This window comes from Cyprinodon tularosa, unplaced genomic scaffold, assembly GCF_016077235.1.
Source record: "Cyprinodon tularosa strain WSP-4 unplaced genomic scaffold, ASM1607723v1 ctg523, whole genome shotgun sequence".
Lineage (NCBI taxonomy): Eukaryota > Metazoa > Chordata > Actinopteri > Cyprinodontiformes > Cyprinodontidae > Cyprinodon > Cyprinodon tularosa.
Window position 1 is genome coordinate 382,951 of NW_024039256.1, and position 14,131 is coordinate 397,081.

The 14,131-nt window shown below is 38.7% G+C and overlaps 1 protein-coding gene across 4 annotated transcripts in view; it reads right to left on the reverse strand.

Annotated features, from left to right (window-relative positions):
• fgf11a (fibroblast growth factor 11a) overlaps positions 1–14,131 on the reverse strand; it is a 122,915-nt gene that overhangs the window by 38,961 nt on the left and 69,823 nt on the right. The window lies entirely within an intron of this gene.

A 14,131-nucleotide genomic window follows, 5' to 3' on the forward strand; every position in this document is an offset into this window, starting at 1 on the left:
AACACGCAGAAATCACCAATTTAACAAGGTTCTGTCGTCTCACTAAATAAAAAAAAATAATAAAAAAAGTTGCAGAGTTGCAAAATTATTTTGAACTGAAAAGAAATACACGAAAAATGATACAAAGGAAGAAAGAACAAGCCATGTCTAAAACAGGCTACAAATTAGCATCTAATCCAACAACCTCATGGTTATAGAAAAAAAGAACTTTCAAAAAAATTTGCAATAATAATTTATGTGTGTTGGCTTTTGTAACTGTATGAACACTAAAGAGTTGTGTTATAAAAAATATGTACTGTTTATTATTTTTATTAGTAGTAGTAGTACCAACAACAACAATAATGAAAACCAAAGAGCCTGTGTAATAATCATTTGGACATTAGACCTGCATTAAGTTTTCTCTACCCCTATGTCTTTTTTCCTGTCTGACTCATGACCTTCCTGCGAATAACTATGTACACTCCTATCTGTCTTGCTCTGCCAGCCAGTGGCTCAGTCGTATGTATTTGCCAGCATCTGTGTAGCGTTTAATTTAACACATCTTAATTGCTACAGACATCGCATGACTCAATTATTTTTTGTCTGACTGGATGCCAAATCAAATACATTCAGTTTTGAACACTACACAAAGCCCTTGCAAGGTTATGCATCTCTTTGACGCAACATGAACTTGAACTCAGATCAAGTTTTAAAAGAGTCTTGCAAACTGAGAAAGAAGACTAGCAAACTCAAAAGGGACTTTTGAAAATATAAAAAGGAGATGAACACACACATCAACACATAACAAAAAATGCTGCGAAGGAGAAAAGTTTAAACAAATTTTCCGTTCCATTCAGTTTCTTTATATAGTGCTAATTCACAGCCAGGATTTTAGCTAGGAATCTTTCATAGGGTGTACACCTTGATGTATGAAATCTTTAGGTTTTGCATGGCATAGGGGTGCGTGGGTATTCTCCCACCGTAAAATTTTGAAATGTATACTCTGAAACAGAGATGGCAAAAGTACTCACTTTCTGTACTTGAGTAAAAGTACAGATACTTGTGTTAAAAAATACTCTGGTAAAAGTGGAAGTACTGATTAAACTTCTTTACTCAAGTAAAAGTAACAAAGTACAGGCTTGTAAATTTACTTAAAGTATAAAAGTAAAAGTAGAAACCACTTTTTTCATGCCGTTGCCTACATTTTAAATGGATGTCTGCCAATAGGACTAGATCTCCGTTGTGTTCATTTTCAATCATCTCGTCGTCCATGCTACTATGCTAACGCCACCGCCACCAAGCTGCAATGATTTGCCACCAATGAATACCGCCGAATCTGTCGATTCATCTTGTAGTGGTGCGTCAAATGCAACGTAGATTCCCATCCAATTAGATTGAATTTGGTATTGATGACGTGAAAAATAATAACGGTAACTCCATTGAAATGATTCAAAGCTTCAAAGCAATTTTTTTAAATGTAAGGAGTAGAAAGTACAGATATTTGTGTAAAAATGTAAGGAGTAGAAGTAAAAAGTCGCCATAAAAATAAGTAGTAAAGTAAAAATATCAGAAAAATCTACTTGAGTACAATAACAAAGTATTTGTACTTCGTTACTTCCCATCTCTGCTCTGAAACCCTATTTCCTGCATTTTGAGGTGGAATGCATCTAACATTTTTCTTTGTTAAAACACTACTGTTCTCTTGATTATGGGAAGTACAGGGGTCGGACAATGAAACTGAAACACCTGGTTTTAGACCCCAATGATTTATTAGTATGGTGTAGGGCCTCCTTTTGCAGCCAATACAGCGTAAATTTGTCTTGGGAATGACATATACAAGTCCTGCACAATGGTCAGAGAGATTTTAAGCCATTCTTCTTGCAGGATAGTGGTCAGGTCACGACATGATGCTGGTGGAGGAAAATGTTTCCTGACTCGATCCTCCAAAACACTGTGCAGGCCATGGGAGATGTTCAACTTCACTTTCATGTTCATCAAACCAATCTTTCACCAGTCTTGCTGTGTGTATTGGTGCATTGTCATCCTGACGGCACCTCCTTCAGGATACAATGTTTGAACCATTGGATGAACATGGTCCTCCAGAATGGTTCGTTGGTCCTTGGCAGTGACGCTCCCATCTAGCACAAGTATGGGGCCAAGGGAATGCCATGATATGGCAGCCCAAACCATCACTGATCCACCCCCATGCTTCACTCTGGGCATGCAACAGTCTGGATGGTACGGTTCTTTGCGGCTCCTCCACAGCGTAACTCTCCCCGATGTGGGGAAAACAGTAAAGGTGGACTCATCAGAGAACAATACATGTTTCCCATTGTCCACAGCCCAAGATTTGCGCTCCTTGCACTTTTGAAACCGACGTTTGGTATTGGCACGAGTGACCCTGTGGAGCTACCGACGGACAGTTTTGGTGGAAACAGGATAGTTGAGGTGCACATTTAATTCTGCCATGATTTGGGCAGCCGTGTTTTTTTTTTTGGGATACAATCCGGGTTAGCACCCGAACATCCCTGTCAGACAGCGTCCTCTTGCATCCACAGTTAATCCTGTTGGATGTGGTTCGTCCTTCTTGGTGGTATGCTGACATTATCCTGGATACTGTGGCTCTTGATACATCACAAAGACTTGCTGTCTTGGTCACAGATGCGCCAGCAAGACGTGCACCAACAATTTGTCCTCTTTTGAACTCTGGTATTTCACCCATAATGTTGTTTGCATTGGAATATTTTGACTGAAAACTGTGCTCTTACCCTGCTAATTGGACCTTCACACTCTGCTCTTATTGGTTCAATGTGCAATTAATGAAGATTGACCACCAGGCTGGTCCAATTTAGCCATGAAACCTCCCATACTAAAATCAGAGGTGTTTCAGTTTCATTGTCCAACCTCTGTAAGTGTGCTTGACTAATGGTGGAAATTTCCTAAGGAAGACATGAGATCATTTTTAGGTAAAATATTGTATATCATAGGTTAATTCTAAACAATCAGAAAGTGTAATGCTGCGTTCACACTGCAGTTTGAGCAGCAAAAAAACGTCTTCTGCTTCATTTTTAATGCTTTTACACACTAAGGTCAGATGTGTACAGATGCATCTGATGCCTCTGCTGCAGCCTTGTTCATGGCAGAGAGCGGCTTTGCTATATTCGCTGAGATAAGGGTAATAGGTAGTTTTAATGTATTTTTATGCAGGAAAGTCCACCTCAAAACCTTGTCTGTAAAGTCAGTTAATCAACATTACGATCCTAATTTGAAATTATTTTGCAGTCAGAGCCGCTCAGACCCCCACATGCTGACGGTGCGCTGGCACTGGAAATCCCCAGCAGCAGCTGGCCCCAGCCCGGTCTCCTCTTGGGGATTTCTGCTCCTGTTCGTTGTGGCTGGAAGTAGAATTTAGCATTTTTCATGTACATGGCTCAAACTGCAGGCACCAGAATAATAAAAGTGAAAACATTTTGCTGGCAGGCTTTGACATTTTGAGTTATTTTAGGCGTTAATAAACAGTTTTAATGGAGTGATCATAGCTCCCTGCTTTAGCACCCTGCCAGCTTGCAGATCAGCTTCTCTGACTGATTGATGTGGCGCATCAAGCAGCATTATTATGCTTGTTAAATTTTTAACATTTGAGCTAAGTTTCCAGAAGAAAAACAGGGCATCTTTTTACTAAAGGGCGTTCAATGTGTGCCCAGACGCAATATTAGCTAAAAGCCTGTTCACAGCACATGTCATCTCAAGACACATTACAGAGACAAAAATACAAAACTAGTTTGCAGTTTCCCTTGACCCGCATTTATTTTTTCTACTTGGATATTTATTCAGTTTTTATCCTTGTAAGTGTTTTTAGTCTGAAAATGAAAGAATTTGAGACGGCTGCCATTATCTGTCATATATGTTGTTTTTATGTATGTACCTGTGATTTAATTTAATGTAATACTGTTCAGTATGCATCTTGGCCAGGACTACCTTTTCCTGGTTAAGCCGGGCATAAACTGTGCGATTTTTTTTTTATTTGAAACGACTAAACCACACGGTTTGGTCATACAGTCACGATGTATGTTCTCACACTGTGCAGCACAATGTTCTGATGCGATCTACAAAAAAGAAAAAAAAATCTATATATATAGATACATATATATATATAAATATATATATTGTGTGTGTAGGTGTGTGTGTGTACACATGAATGTATGTGGTTTGTGGCCGAGCTTACCGCACAACTAGATATTAACTTAAACTATTGTGGCAGTTATAATACATAAATGTTAAGCACCAATTCGGACACCAATAATATTGCAAACGGAAACTCAAATTTGCTCTCATGATTTAATAAAATGAAAACACCTATAAAGTGAATGACCATCATAACGCACTTTTGATTATATTTTTATAGATTGTATTTTCCTAGCCCCAATTAATTGAAGTGTGGGGGTCGTCCTTCTCTTATGGCTCACATCACTGCCTTGATAGTAAGAGTAATTCTCTCTCTTTCTTCTTACTGCTTTCTGTCTGTCATTTTATTTAAATATCCTGCTTTCCTTAACAGCTTAAACAAGACTCCTAGTTTAATCAAAAGTCTTTTGAGAAAGGGGGGAGGAGGAGCAGGGCAGGGAAATGAAGGAGAAGGTGTTGCCAAATCAATTCCAAGTCAATTTAAAGCCTCAGATCACCTGTATAATAAATAAACAAGGAGAAATTGGATGAGAGATCTTAGAGCATAGGACAAGGGAACACAGGCCTTACAGAGGACATTTGCAGGTCTGTACATAGCTGTAGCTCTTAAGTGATTTAATAGACAGCACAGTAGGTATTAGTTAAGGGAAGATAGTTGTGAAAATGTCAGGTCAGTATGTTGATTCTTCTATTGTACTAAGCAGGACAAACATCTAAATGTGATTATTGTATTTAACCTGAGCACAATTTATACAGCTCTTGGAATAAGCTGAAAACCCATTGATTGGGCTCATTAACATGCATGGTTGATGTTAATAGTGGCCAGGCTGCCAATGAGTCAGCACATCAGAACAATGACCTTCAACCCGTCATCTGAAGGCAATGACTACGACTTTTTAGAAATGTGGATGGATGGATGGATGGATGGATGGATGGATGGATGGATGGATGGATGGATGGATGGATGGATGGATGGATGGATGGATGGATGGATGGATGGATGGATGGATGGATGGATGGATGGATGGATGGATGGATATTTCCAGTCTGCAAAGGAATCAGATCTTTCCTGCACTAGACCCCATTTCAGTCTGGATGGATGAAAAGATCTTGAAGAAGTTAAATAATTTGAGGTTTGTCCAAAGGGAACCTAGAACAAAGCAAAAATCTGCTTCATCCCTATTCACCAACCTGAGTTGACCTCTGCATTAGATTCTCCATCTTTAAATGATATTTGTGGACCACAATAAGTTCCCACAAATCCATGAATAATTCTAATGTTGAAAAGACAGACATGACACTAATAAATATAGACCTGTTAAATGTCACACTTAAGTATGTTATCCAACAAATATGTTTATATTATTCTTTTAATTGATATTTAAGGAATTTAATTTACATCTTGGTTTTAAAGGGTTGTGAGAAATTTAAGTTAGGTCTTTACCAGAGAGCCGTCATTAAAATGATGCCTGAATTAATAAGAAAAAAAGTTAAATGGGGATTGGAAGAAGCTATGTTTCCTTATTTCTGTGCAAAATACTAGCTTAAATTATTGACCTGTGGCTGACCTTTGATTTCTGTGGTGCTCTTTGACTCTAAAGTCAATCTAAACAGCTGTTTTCTTTTTTGTCTTTACTCTGTGGAGGTTGGAAGGACCCAAATGCAGAGTTAAAAGCTGAGGTGGTTTCTTCCAAGTTTAATGTCCAAAGGATGTTAACAGAAGCAAAAATGCACAAAAAAATACAGAAAAACTAAAATCCATGAGACATAAGGGAAAACACATGAGAAGTAGAAGAAATGATGAGGAACCAGGCAGAGAAAGACGTTTATTGCATTGCATCAAGGCCTGCATTCACACTGCAGGTCTTGATGCTCAATTCCGATTTTTTTGCGAAATCCGATTTTTTTACTTTGCTGTTCATTTTTCCAAATAGATGCAACTTGTATGTGATCTCCTGTGTGAGCTGCAGTCATAAAACGCAAGTGTCCCGCATCCGCAGTAGAGAACGCAATGACGTCACAGGTCTGTTTGCTCTTTTTTTCTGGAAGTACTGTAAACATGGATGGTAGTGCCGGCGCACATCTAGCGGTCTTTTCCAACTATAAAAACACAAACTTTTTAATATGGTTAAACATAAATACTGCTGTCCGCATCATCATCTGCCATGGTTTTTGTTTTTTTTTGCCGCTTCTGCGTAGCAAGACGCATAATAATGACCCTTGTCGGGTATTAATGTTGTTCAGGTCAGATGAATCCGACCTGGCTGTTCAGACACAGGTCGCATTTGAAAAGATCAGATTCGTATCGGATTCAGGGCCACATAGCCAAGTGGCCTGGGTTGGATTGGAAAAAATCGGATCTATGTTGTTCAGACTGACATGAAAAGATCAGATCCAGGTCGCAATGGGCAAAAAAAATCGGATTTGGGTCATTTCAGGCTGCAGTGTGAACGTAGCCTAAGTGAACAATGACTGGCTAATCAGCAGATTGGGAGCAGGTGTGGAAAAAGAATCAAAAAGGGAGAAGACTGACACAAGAGGGCAACAGAGGGTAAACAAGAAATACATAAGACAACCAAAAACAACTAGATTAACACAAAATGGAAATAAAACCAATGAAAACTCAAAAAGAAAACTTAAACAGAACCAAAACCATGACATCCCTCAGACTGTCCTCTTCCTAACTGATTATTCTAAAGCTTTACTGTCTGTCTGTCTCTTCCATCTTTCTGTCACCATTTGTGTGAAATAACAGCCTATTTCCTAAGTCGTTAAGTTGCATTTTGTATGTATGCTGTTATATTTTTCTCCCCCTTTGTCTTTTTGTCTGTTTGTTGAAACCGGTACCTTTTCATTAAAATTCATTAATCTTTGTCCCACTTTTGCCCTGCAGCCTCGCCTGCCTATCTCTTTATTACTTCCTTGTATTTGCCTGGTTTCCTCACTTGATATTATGATTGTTTTCTTTCTTTTTCTCCTTCATATGGCAAAGTATTAGCTTTATTTTCCATCTGAAGGGCTGTTGTTTGCAGACAGAGGAATCTTCTTTTCATGCTTCTGAGGGCATTTTTCCTTCTTTGCCTCTTATTCAGAGTGATATTATAACTATATAGTAGATCAATAAGATAAAGAAAATGGGTAGGCTGGTTTGGTTACTAACAGAAATAAAATAGTGCTTTTTTTCCTAGCTATTTATGGTATCGTCTCTCAGCAGGATGTTCATTAATCCAATCCAGTCGTCTTTATTTATATAGCACATTTAACAGCAAAAATGTTTCCAATGTGCTGTACATAAAAAATAAACCAACACACAAAAAAAAGCAGGGGTCCTACAACGGATCCTTACGTTTAAGTTTTGAGCATGGTAGAACTTTGATTATTCCTTTAATTGTTCCTCTTTGGGCTTCTTCCGTGCACAAGTCTGTCCTACCAAACAGTCATACTGTGCTTCTATTGTGTCATATTGCAGTCCTATAAACTCTGCAGATTTACAGGTTCTCTTCATGTCAAAATTGGGTGGAACACAGTACTGCTGTATGTTATGTGTATTATTTAATGCTTCTAAAATAGCAAAGTCCCCTGTGGAATCAAATGCTTGGTTTGCCATCAAAATGTGCACTTGGGAACAAAAAATATTTGAACTGTCCTACAAGTTTCCTCACTAACCCAACTCTCCCACAAAATGCTACTTTAAACACTATTGTCATGAGCTGCTAGTAGGTGTTGAAGTGCTTTATGGGATATGAAGTGCATTTGCCTCACAGACAATATAAGCAATCGAGCCATATGCTAGTTCTGTATCAAAGGTAGGATTTGTTTCGTGAGACTTGAGTTTGACATGTCAGGAGTTGGTCAACTGGTTGTTCCTAAATCCATCAGGTTCTGAGTCAGATATTATATAGAAAATGTTCACAAAAGGGAGGGACGTACCTGCCTCCTATGTTTTGCGAATTTAGCCAATCACAGCAGCAGCAGGAGCTTGATTCGTTTCACAACTAGTGAAGTTAACTGGTAAATCAAACTCTTACTAAATTTGGTCGGGGGAAATCTCAAACGTCTTTTCCATCCATAAAGGCAAAAATACCCTTCATTTGCTCATTTTTCAAAAACTAATGGAGTATATTCCAGCTAAAACTGGTGCAGCCATGCTTCTTTGCTACAGCCTTCCACCTCTGGTTGACAGCAGACACATCACTGCATTTTGTTGGTTAAAAATGTTTCTGTATCAATGCTAATGCATCTGCGGGAATTTGTGAATTCACAAATCTCTCGACAATTAATCTTGCTTAAAAAATAAATGATTAATAAACTCTGTCCATCTTTTGTTTTGTTTTTTTGTTTTTTTGTGCTGTAAAGGTTGGATACTGTACTACTCCAGTTTTTTTTTTTTTTTTTTCACAAGTCCACTTCTTTAAAAGCACGTTTTTAACAACATTCTGTTCAAATACAAGGTCTGGGCAAACCTTCCTGACAAGAAAACATTGAAAAACGTTCAGCTAACCTCATGAAACATCACCTTAAGATATAAAAAGTAAGCCTGCTATCTGAAATAAAAATGTCTACACAGCACTGGTCCTGCAGGACCTGACTTTAACCCTATGTAAATGTTCTTCAATTTCCCTTCTGGTGCAGTAACAATGAATTTAAGTCCATAAAAAATTAAATTTTGATAGCAGAACTTCCTTTTCAGCTAAGTTGATGCAATTGAAAAAAGGAATTAAATAGAAAATTATCCACAAAAACCCTAAGTGTAGCCACAACCTGGAAGTAAAAACAGAAAACATCCACAAAGAGCACTGATTTATTCTTCTTCTTCTCCATTTGTTTCTTGAAACACAGTTTTAATGTTGCAGTCTAAACCTCGGTTATCTGGACCAAAGAGAACCAGTAGGTGAGGAGAAAAAAAGGAAGGAACTTAAAGCCCTGCAGGGATCTAATGAAACAAAAAGAGATGGGAGCTGCCTTTGTACGGCCCTGCTTTTGTTTTATCACTTTTTTTTCACGGATGTTCCCCCAGGGCTTCCCTAACTAGGTGATAGTTGTCACAAAGCTGAAAGTGGCTTCGTGTTAAGCACAACTCGAGACGGGGAAGGAAACAAAAGAGCAAGAGGATCAGAGAGGAGGGAAGAAAGGCAGAAAGGCAACCTGCCGAAGAAAAGAAAGCCAACGAGACAAGGCAGGTTGCCAGAGGAAAAGAGAGCGAAATGTAAAAACCAAAAAAATTTGAGGATGACACAGAGTAAAAGATGGAGGACATGCAGCAGCAGGCATGAAGCTGATGGCTCCTCAATCACTGTGTCTCCCCCCTCTGTAGGGAGGTCAGAGCATCTGCAAATGTCCTCTTCCTTCTCTCTCTTTGCTCCTACACTGTTATGTAATAGAGCAGGGAGAAAAATGAGGTGAGAAAAGAAGAGAAAGAGTTCTCCTTTTTACTTGGAAAGAAGGTACTTTGACAGTTCCTTTTTGAACTTTAAGTTTTACCTTAATTACCTTAACCTTATTCCCAGACACAAGCTGGTATGGCTGACATATTTCAAAATGAAGCAGGTCATTTTTCCATAAAACCACATCCCCAACAAGAAGTAGTTTGTATATAGTTTAAGTGCAACTAAAAACAAACATAAAAACAACCATGTTTCACTTGTCTGTAAATAAAACATATCTGACATCATCATGAAAGCATCATCATGTACTAAGCCAAAGGAATTCAGGTACAGGTAATAAAATAAGCCATTTATATTTGGCAAAGAGTTATTGAGACATTTTTATGGCTTTGCGCCTCCAGCAAACCTCAGCGAGACCCTAGATTTGACAATGTAGATAAGATGGAACCGTAGTTGAACTTTCCAAGAGTGATTGGCAGCCAAAAAAATTGCTCCAAGATCCAGGAGGTTAAATAACAGACAGTTATTGATGAAGCCCCTATGCTTCATCAATAACAAAGAGACTGGGAAAATGGTATTCTTGGAAGATCTCCAAGTTAATTAGGGGGAAAAGCTATGCCATGAAGTACAGCCTAATTATGGTACAAATTATCCAGACTTAAGACAGTTAAAAAGCAAAACATTTTAAAAAGCTGCAGGAAATCAAACTAAAGTATCCGACAGGTACAATACAGTTCCAAGGCTCCCCACCAAGATATGATGGCTGCAGATATTTAAAAGAAGATTGAGATACAAGAGGCAGGATGTCAGCTGGAGCTGAAACAGAGGGCTGTCTGGTTCAAAGTAACACCTCACAGGAAACGTCTCCACAGTCTGTTTCATGCATATCCCACTCAGTGCAGCAGAACATGCTCACACAGCAATTTCCCCCCTCTTTTAATGTTCAGTGCAGTCAGGTAGATGATTGTGCTGCTGATTGATACCAGTTTCCAATGATGTGAGAGACTAAATAATCCAACTCATGCAGGAAGGGAACAATTTCCGTGCTTTGCGTTGTGAATGCAAAAAAGAGAGACGGACTGCTTTCCATCTCATCCAGACTCTGACTGAGTTACAGCTGTTATAAAATCAGCCGGTAAAGTCGGACCCACGCAAACACACAAATGCGGGGGTGACCTCAGCTGACTGATGTTCGACGCTCTGCCATATGAGAAGGGAAATGCGGTTACACAACAACAATCTTTACACCTGTCTGGGAAATGAGCTCCGCTCGCCTTCGGATGTGCCCTGCGGTATTAAGTGATGAATATTTCAGATTGGACATGAGACTGTTTAAAGTTCAGCCGCGCTGCGGTGTTTTTCCCAGGCGTAGGTGTGCTGTTACATAAGAGTTGGAATAATCGGCGGCAGCTGAGCTTACTGGACCTGTACGACCAAATTCACATGTCTACTTCAACACGTGCATTCTTTTTCACGCCGGTTTTCCCACAGATTCAGTACTTTCTTCAACCTAGGTCGTTATTTGACAGTTGTGCTTGTCTTACTTGTCAAAAGCTGAATAAAGACATTCCTGAAAACCTGCCCAACTTCAGGACAAATGCCTTGGGAAGGCTTCAGAGTTAGATCCAGCTTGGTAACACTTCAGCTGCCACATTCTGACATTTTAATGAAAAGGCTGAAATATAAGCTTCACATAGAGTCAAACTGTGATGTTTCCACTCTTTGCTGGAGGTAGTAAATCTGAAATTGTGCCGACTTGATGTTTTCTGCTTAAACTGTTGTTTTGACAGAAAAAAATCTGCTGTGTTGCAACATAAGGGATATTGTATAATATAATATTGATCTCTCAGGGAGGGCTGGAGGGACTCCTGGAGTCGGGAATACGTTGATTTTAGTCAGTTATCATAGAGGAGATGACCCAAAGAAGGCTGAATGGTGTTTGTATAAGTAACGAAGATGGAAAAAAAAAAAGGAATATCACTGATATTTCATTCAACAAATTTTATGCAATGCTAATCATTTAGCTTATACGCCTCAAAGAATAGATTATATCCACCGAGTAAAAATTGGTTGAAAGACATTTAAAAGGTTGAAAAGTGAAAAGCTTTAATTTTCAAAACTTTGGACAGATGCTGAAAACCAGAAGTAGCCTAAAAACTTATACATTACATCTGGTATTTGCGGGGCCTAATGGATTAAGGGTAGTGTTCTTAACAGTGATTAAATTATATCTATTATAATCTCTATTTTGGGAAATGGCAACTCATTATGGTATAGAATGTGCATCCAATATTTCCTTGATTTGCTTCCTGAAAAATGTGTTCATTCTTTGTGTGTCTTGAATAATAGTTGCCTCTTTGACACCTTCTTTACAGATAACTATTTTCCAAGTATGTTTACTAAACTGTTAATAAAGATTCATTTACTCGAAACTGCTGCCAATATTAACCCCCGCTAACTTCAATATCCAAAAAAATTTCAAAATGCTTATCTAGATGCCACCTACATTTATCATTCTAACAACAATAAACCCCTATATCAGGACGATTAAACTTAAGTCCTTAGATCTAGCGAGTTTCCTGCATCCTTTAGATGTGTCCCTGCTTCAGCGTAGTTGATTTTCACTGTTGACTGGTTAACAAGCTTTTGCTGAACTGCAATAAACTGAATCAAGTGTGTTAAAAAACTAAAAGTGTTAGCACTGCGGCCTTGGAAGACTGGAGTTGAATACCCCTGCTCTACAGTGAGTACAACAAAGCTAACTACAACAAGCACACAAGAGCTAACCATGACTACAATCACAAATACACTTCATATAATAACCACCCATCCCCTAAAGACTCACAAGGCCACCAAGGACAACTATGACAAGAACCACAATTTCCATATGTACAATTCTTGGGGACTGGTGATAAATTCCTAAATTGGACAGCATATTTGGACGTTTATACCTTTTGAGATTTTTAATATTCTTTTCTGTAGTCTGTTGGTGAAGCTGTTAATACTCCGGCATTGCCACACGAAAGCTCTGATTTCAGGTCCTCAAATCGCTCATGTTTACATAGACATATATCTACTATCTAGGCATGTAAGCATCTTCAGCAACTATTTTTTTTAAAGGAGGAGTTGCTCTCAGTGGCTCAGGGAATTCTAAAGGGATACCATCAGAACAGACCGGCAAGACATTATATTTCCTTTCTGCAAAATATTCTACCATCATCAACCATCATAACAAACACCAAAGGGATTTCAAAGGGAAAGCAAAACAGCCACAAAGGTGGTGGACCACTTAAATTCTCAGAGCGGGACAATGGTTTCCTTTGCTCATTGAGAGAGCCATCTTTATGCGAGTTTGGTACCTGAAGAATTTTAAACTTAAAGGTATATTAAATGATGTTCTTTTTCCAGGTGGATCATCTAAATAAGTGGTCCTTCTAATTGTCAATAATTCTGGTGATATGTTTACGTAAGGCCGTCTTACTTGCTCGTCCCAGGTTTTCTATCCTTTTCTGCGCACTTTCGGGCGTATATCTGTGGTGAGCTGCGGTTTCAGAAAGTCATAGAACCTCACCTTTTTCACTATGGTTCTTTGAAAATGGCCGCGCGTCGTAAGAGACAAAGTGTCTAAGAAGTGTATGAGAACAAAAGAAAGGCATCAGAAGAGGCAAATATATCCCAGAATGCGGAGAGCTCTTCTCGCAAAGCATTATGGGATTTGCTGTCAAAGCGGCCCCCTGCTGTCACCATAGGCTGTGGCTACCAGACACCTGCGACTAATTAAGATATCGCAGGTTGACGCTGAGTGACGCGACCAACGGGGTGCAAAAAGTAGTGATCATTTGCCCGAATAGTCAGTTAACTGAGTTCACTATAAAGTCCCCACTTTATATAGTGATTGAGGGATTAAAGGGTTAGGGCGAATGTTCGGACACAGTAAGCTTGTATGAGCTATGAGAAAAGCAATTATTAAACATAGCATGCATGAGGAGAAATGAGCTTTTGCATACTCTTTTAATAGACTCATACTCTTTTAATAGACCTTCCCTCACCGGAGAAGGTACAGTTTTTAGCATGTGCAGTTTTTTCAAGTGGAGAGGGCAGGACTATTCAATCAATTGTGATTTTCTGGACAATTCTTTCTTTCTTTTTTTTTTTGGACAATGGTTTCTAAACCTTTAGGCTCTATATTTTTTGGAAAAATTCATGCTCCCAACATGCTCTTCCTGTACTAACATCACATCTAACCAGTACAGAGGACAAGTTCGCTTTCTGTGTTTACATTAAATGAATGGATTAAGAACAAGCTGCAAGTCAAGTTCACAAATTTCAAGGAAAGTGACAATCAGAATGGATCTTTATTTATCCTCTCATGTAGAATTGCTTATTGTATTAAGTCACAGCATTCACAATATTAATAGAACATACAAGATAAATTTAATTTGACATTTCATCTTGAAAAGGTGAGTTGCTCCAAGCAAGTGCCAGTGATGCTTCATATAAAATCAACTTTACCAGTCAGATTAACTACCCCTGTCTATAATGTCCACATCTTGGTCAAACTATAGTGGCAGAGGTGCAAAAGT